Source organism: Chiloscyllium plagiosum, chromosome 44 (assembly GCF_004010195.1).
Source record: "Chiloscyllium plagiosum isolate BGI_BamShark_2017 chromosome 44, ASM401019v2, whole genome shotgun sequence".
In the NCBI taxonomy this organism is placed as follows: domain Eukaryota; kingdom Metazoa; phylum Chordata; class Chondrichthyes; order Orectolobiformes; family Hemiscylliidae; genus Chiloscyllium; species Chiloscyllium plagiosum.
Genome location: NC_057753.1, coordinates 5,407,825 through 5,414,375, shown reverse-complemented (window position 1 = coordinate 5,414,375; position 6,551 = coordinate 5,407,825). Strand labels below are relative to the sequence as shown.

Sequence of the window (6,551 nt, the reverse complement as noted above, 5' to 3'; positions counted from 1 at the left end):
TACAAATCACTATAAATGCTGGAGGAAACATCACAGAAGCGCTTCACAGGGGGCTCCCAAGCACTGAGGATGTCACCTAGACAGGGGACGAAACGTCTGCAACACAAATTCCCAGCTCGGCGAACAGAACCACAACAACGAGCACCCGAGCTACAAATCTTCTCACAGACTTGGAAGATGAAAGGCTTAACAGACAATCGATTTTTCAATGTATAATTTCAGTTACATCACATTGTAAATTTTTGCTATAAATTCTGTTACAATTGAGCCCTCCACTATCACCAGATGAAGGAGCGTCGCTTTGAAAGCTAGTGCTTCCAATTAAACCTGTTGGACTATAACTTGGTGTTGTGTGATTTTTAACCATGAAAGAGGCGGTTGTTAGCCGGGGCCCTTCGAAAAGAGAAGCCCCGTCCGCTGCGGAGCGACACGGGAGTTTGTTACTCGGGGTTTGAAGCCACGTCGTGCCGTTTGGAGTCATCTCACCGAACACGCACCGCCACCTCCTTCGATCCCTTCCTGCCCCACTCACCTCGCCCGTCTCTGAAGTGCTCCGGCATTCAACATCACGGGCCCGAAACAGCTCGACAACCGGACTGCGGATCCTCCAGACCACAACCGCACTGCGGATTCCCCAGACCACAACCGCACTGCGGATCCTCCAGACCACAACCGCACTGCGGATTCCCCAGACCACAACCGCACTGCGGATTCCCCAGACCACAACCGCGCTGCGCACCCTCCAGACCACAACCGGACTGCGGATCCTCCAGACCACAACCGCACTGCGGATTCCCCAGACCACAACCGCACTGCGGATCGTCCAGACCACAACCGCACTGCGGACCCTCCAGATCACAACCGCACTGCGGATTCCCCAGAGCACAACCGGACTGCGGACCCTCCAGACCACAACCGCACTGCGGACCCTCCAGATCACAACCGCACTGCGGATTCCCCAGAGCACAACCGCACTGCGGACCCTCCAGACCACAACCGCACTGCGGACCCTCCAGACCACAACCGGACTGCGGATTCCCCAGACCACAACCGCACTGCGGACCCTCCAGACCACAACCGCGCCAATCAGACGGTGGGGGCGTGTCTGGATCCAAGCAGTGGGCGTCACTGAGGGAGTGAGGACTGGAGGACCAACCCTCAAATGGCTCGTCCTCCAACCAATGACGGGGCATGCCCGAAGGACAACCCAAGGGACTGGCCCTCCAACCATTGGGTGCTAATGAGGGGCGGGACTGGAGTTCCTACCTGCAAAAGGCTGGACCTCCAACCAATGGGATTCAATGAAGGGTGGATCCTTCTCATGGACTCAGGGCAGGTTAACTCTGCTGGTTGTATGTTCAATACCCGTACGTATGAAGAACTCTCCTTCTCAACCGGTCCCCTCTCCTGAGGCATGATGACCCTCAGGTTAAACCACAACTAGTGTTTTTTTCTAATGAGGGAGTAGCCCTATAGTCCGGTAAGACCATGGCTACTTTACCTCATGGACTGAAACCATTTGGAAACCAAATTGATCAAATCCCAGCAGAGAACTGGACCTTTCCCTTTGTGGTAATTGAGAGGGATGACCTATGTAGTCCAGAGTGTAGAAATGATAGGGGAGATGATATGGGCAAAATGCCACGTGATAATGGTGCACTGTACTCTTGACAGTAACTATACAGTAGGGTTGAGTGCAAAGGAAGATATAGTGGGATAATATAAAACCAAGAACTTAGAATTCAGGAAATCAAACAATGTTAGAGACAAAAAAAAACTGCAGATGCTGGAATCCAAAATAGGCAGGAGGCTGGAAGAACACAGCAAGCCAGGCAGCATCAGGAGTTGGAGAAGTCGACATTTCGGGTGTAATCCCTCTTCCGGACCTTTAGAAATCAAACAAAAGCAGAAATTTCTGGAAAAACCCTGTGAGCCTGGCAGTATCTGTGGAGAGAAAGCAGAGTTAACATTACAAGTCCAGTGACTGGCTATAATCAGGAGGTATGCCCATCCTAATATGGGCTGAAGCCATCAGAAGGGCAATGATAGCTCAGCTGAGGAGTACATTTTTTTGCGATAGATGCTTAAAATAACATATTCTGATGGCATCGACTTTTTAATTGCAATGAAACAGGATTAATTAATGATCTTGCAGAAAGCACTCCAGACAGCAGTGAAATGATGTGATTGAATTTTACGTCGAGTTAGAGAGAGAGATTAGTCTAAGACTAGTATTTTTAAATTAAATAACGGCAATTGTGATGATGTGAAAACAGCTAGCTAACATGAACTGGCAAATTAAGTTAACAAATAGACCAATAAAGGTGTTAGTTATAGACATGTAAGGGGATATTTCATAAGAAAAATTGCTATGATGAAAAAATACAAATGGATGACCTACCATTTGTGCTTAACTAAGAAATAGGTTAAACATAGTACCAGAGCAAACTAATTGCAGAAATGGGTGTCAGATCACAGGACTAGGCAGGATATAATTGACAGAATAAATAAACAATAGGTGCAGGAGTAGGCCATTCTGCCCTTCGAGCCTGCACCACCATTCAATATGATCATGGCTGATCATCCTTAATCAGTATGCTGTTCCTGCCTTATCTCCATAACCCTTGATTCCACAATCCTTGAGAGCTCTATCCAACTCTTTCTTAAATGAATCCAGAGACTGGGCATCCACTGCCCTCTGGGGCAGAGCAGAATAAATGACTAAAAGATTAATAAGGAGAAAGCATTAAAAAAACTGAGTGCTTGCAATTGGTGGGTACAAATCAAATTTCGTTTGTAGTTGACATTAATTCACATTTTAATTGAAGTGTACAGTTTAACTTTTCAGGTGTTCTTTTATTCGTTCTTTGGATCTGGTGAGGCCAGCATTTAATGTCCATCCAGAATCAATTGCATTGCTGTGGTTCTGGAGTCACCGATAGGCATGAACAGGTCAGGGTGGTTTCCTTCTTATAACGTAACTTATCTGGGTCGCAGAAAGAAGGATCGTTATGCATTTGAACATGTTAAAACGATATCTTCATAGAGATAGAGATAAGACGGGCAAGTATTTCAGATGGTAATAATAGTGGAGGATAACAATGACAGTAAAAGTGAAGTAGAAAAAGAGATAGACAGTTCACAAAGTGAACCATCTACTCCTTGCCTGGGCAATGCTGGAAAAAAATGGGACAGCTGGATCGCATACTTTCATAGTTAAAAGAAGGACAACATGAAGATCTGGATGTTAAGACCAAAGAAAAAAGCTCAGGTGGAAACAGAGATTTAATACATGCTCGAACGTCATCTGATTGACTATAATAAAAGCAATTGGAGTTCACTGGTGGTGTTAATTCCAAAACTGGATTCTGCATAAATTGCAGAAAAGTAAATATATTAACTAGAACAAATTCACACCAAATTCTGGTCTTATTGATATATTTAGCAGTGCTTCATTTCTTTCTAATGTTTTCGATTAAATGGGTACCAGCAAGCTAAGAAGATATCAGCCTTTCGTGCTGTGTTTTGGAATGGAAAGTCAGGCCAGGATTTATACACTGAATGGTCAGGTCCTGGGAAATGTTGCTGAACAGAGAGACCTTGGAGTGCAAATTCATAGTTCCTTGAAAGTGGAGTCACAGGTAGTTAGAAGGCATTTGATTTGCTTGACTTTATTGGTCAATGCATTGAGTAAAGGAGTTGCAAGGTTATGTTGCAGCTGTGCAGTGCATTGGTTCGAACACTTGGAATACTGCATGCAATTCTGTCTCCCTGCTATAGGAAAGATGTTATGAAACTTGAACGGATTCAGAAAAGACCTACAAGGATGTTGCCAGGGTTGGACAGTTTGTGCGAAAGGCACAGACAGAATAGTTGGCTTGTTATAAATCTCACCAAAAATGAATTTGCAAAACTGATGTTAATTTACCAAGGGCATTTTGTAGGGCAAGGGCAAATATTGCCAAGAACAAAAATGAAGGCTCTGATAGAATTTTCTATTCCTAAAACTAAGAGATTATTACATTTTTCGAAATGTGTTGGGTTTTATCGTAAATTCATGGCTAACTTCAACATAATATCTTAACATATTTGTTAGGGAAACAGGTCAAGGTTGTATGGGAACACTGTGCCAAGCAGGTCTTGACAAACAAAGTAATCTTAATAAATGACTCACTGTTAACTGCCCCTGACTTTACAAAACTATTTAAAATTGCAATTGATACTAGTGACTATGGAATAGTTACAGTGATGATGAATCAGCAGTAGAGAGAAGCCAGTCGATTCCTTTTCTAAGAAATTAAACTAATATCAGAAGTTTTTTTGGTGGTAGGGGTGAAATTTCAGATCACGTCTGCCCCCCCAATATTTTTTAAATTGCAAAGAAACACATATGTACTGATCATAATCTGCTGATGGTTTGCAGAGAAACTCAACACATGAAATGCAAGCATCTGGAGTCCTCACTTTCACTTTCATGAAATGCAAGACCATTCAGTTGGGAGTGTAATCTACCATTCAATGTAAAAATTGTTTGCATTGCTGTAAACGATAATTCAATAGCTGAAGCATTATCCAGTACATGAGTTGAACAGAAATAGCTTAAGAATTTGGAAAGTAAACAACAAGTAGGTATTGGAATCCGCTATAAAGAATAAAAAGAGGGTGAGTAAATGTAATTTTTGTGTTAACTGCATATGTTTTCTGGAAATGAAACATTTTAAAAAGTGCTTTTTATACGAGAAACTGAAATGAAGATTATCAAGAAAGTTTTGCAACTTTAAAATCAGGTATTGTTGAGGTGTGCAAATACCATGGTGTTTTCTTTGGAAGTAGTAAGAGAGAATTCTAGACTGAATGGTCATGAGGATTTTTTTTCAGCTCTTTTGAGGCAGGTTTGAATTAAGGCTGTAATGAGTGGACCTGGTGAAACCCAAACTGGACTCAGTGAACAGGCTAATGCTAAGCTAATGCTGCTCCACCGCACCGTCAATGATATCTCCCATCACTTTACTGATGATCAAAAGTAGATTGGTAGGACAGCAATTGGTTGAGTTGGATTTGTCCTGTGTTTTCTGCACAGGACATTTCTGGGCAATCTTTTACAATGTAGGGTAGATGCCAGTGTTGTTACTGCACTTGAGCAGCTTGGCTAGGAACACACAAGTGAAGCATGAGTCTTCAGCACCATTGCCAGAATGGTTTCACGGCCTAAAGCCTGTGCAGAATCCAGTGCCTGCAACTGTTCCTTGATCAGCTCCAAGTATTAGCACAGTGATTGTGCCACACAACACGCTGGAGGGTATCCTCGAAGTGAAGAGGGACATGAGGAATAGATTCTTCATGTTTAATATCTGGAATGCACTTTCAATCAAGGCATTATTACCTGAAAAGGTACAGGTAGAAAGCAGGAGAAAGGCACTAAGTGAAAGCTCACCTGGAGAGCAGATGAAGGCACAACGGACCAAATGGTCATCATCCGCGTGGTAACACTGCGAAAAACTGGAACTCGTGCTTGCACTTCCCATTCCTCAACTGACTCCAACATGTCCCGCACTGAGCATGCTCCACTCACAGCCCAGCACTGTCCAGTCACCAGGATTTCCTATAATGAGATGGAAGGACGTTGTGCTGCTTCTTTATTAGTGGGTAATCGCCCCAATTTAAAAGTGAGGAAAAGGGGAAATAAATTACAGGTCAATTAACATTTGAAAATGAGAAATTGCTAGTCACTGCTTCAGGTAGGACTCCTTCCCAAAAGTGGCAACAACACTCTCCCTATCCACTGAACATTCCTTCGACCACTTACCCACCCAATAGCTCCCAGTCTGGACTGATATTCAGCTCTCATTCTTTCTTTCTTTGGGATGGGATGTCTCATCTTTGCAGGCAAGAGGAGAATCGGAAACAGAGTTGATTGGAAATCTACTTTATTGAGACAAATTCAAGACAGGTTTATCTGCTTTCGAGTCATCTATAGTGACAAACAAGTGCAGCAATTTACAATTTAATGTGGAGTACATTATTCACATCGACAACTGGACAGGAGAGACACAAGGGTTTTTTTTTGCAGCTTTCACAGTCTCAATCTTTCCCCTTCATGCTTGTCTATCATTGGATCTTTATTTTCTGACTCTGATTTGTCACATTGGCTTTTACTTGAGAGGGTCTTCCGGTGGCCAGTCACAGTTCATGTGAGCAATAATCGCCTCACCGAATCACATGATATTCTGTGTATTCATCGTTGCTTTGCTTTCCTCTTATCTCAAGGCTGTTACATGCTGTTTTCAATCATTTCCCTGATGTCCCTGCATTCACTGACACAAGCAGCTTCAAGGCTCTACTTTTAATATTTTAGCCTCAGTCAGCTTTTTAATGCTCTACCTGGGCATCCTTTCTCCTAGGTTTTCCCTGTCTACTATACTGAAAGGTAAAGTCGCTATCATCTTCGAAGACCATAGGGCAGCTCTCTCACTGAAGAGACACAACTGGTGGAGTTTTAACCTGAAGGTCACCACACCTCAAGTGAAAAGAAGGGTGGAGAGGGAGGACCC

General features: G+C 43.3%; 1 protein-coding gene across 2 annotated transcripts in view; it reads right to left on the bottom strand.

The window, feature by feature from the left end:
* Window positions 1–6,551, bottom strand: part of LOC122543469 (oocyte zinc finger protein XlCOF6-like) — a 29,298-nt gene that overhangs the window by 8,962 nt on the left and 13,785 nt on the right. The window contains exon 2 of one of the 2 annotated variants that reach the window (XM_043682186.1): window positions 5,435–5,602. The gene's annotated coding sequence lies outside the window, so the exon portion shown is untranslated. Of the gene's footprint in view, window positions 1–532; window positions 1,058–5,434; window positions 5,603–6,551 lie in introns of those variants that run through there. The other variant, XM_043682185.1, reaches the window with a different exon arrangement.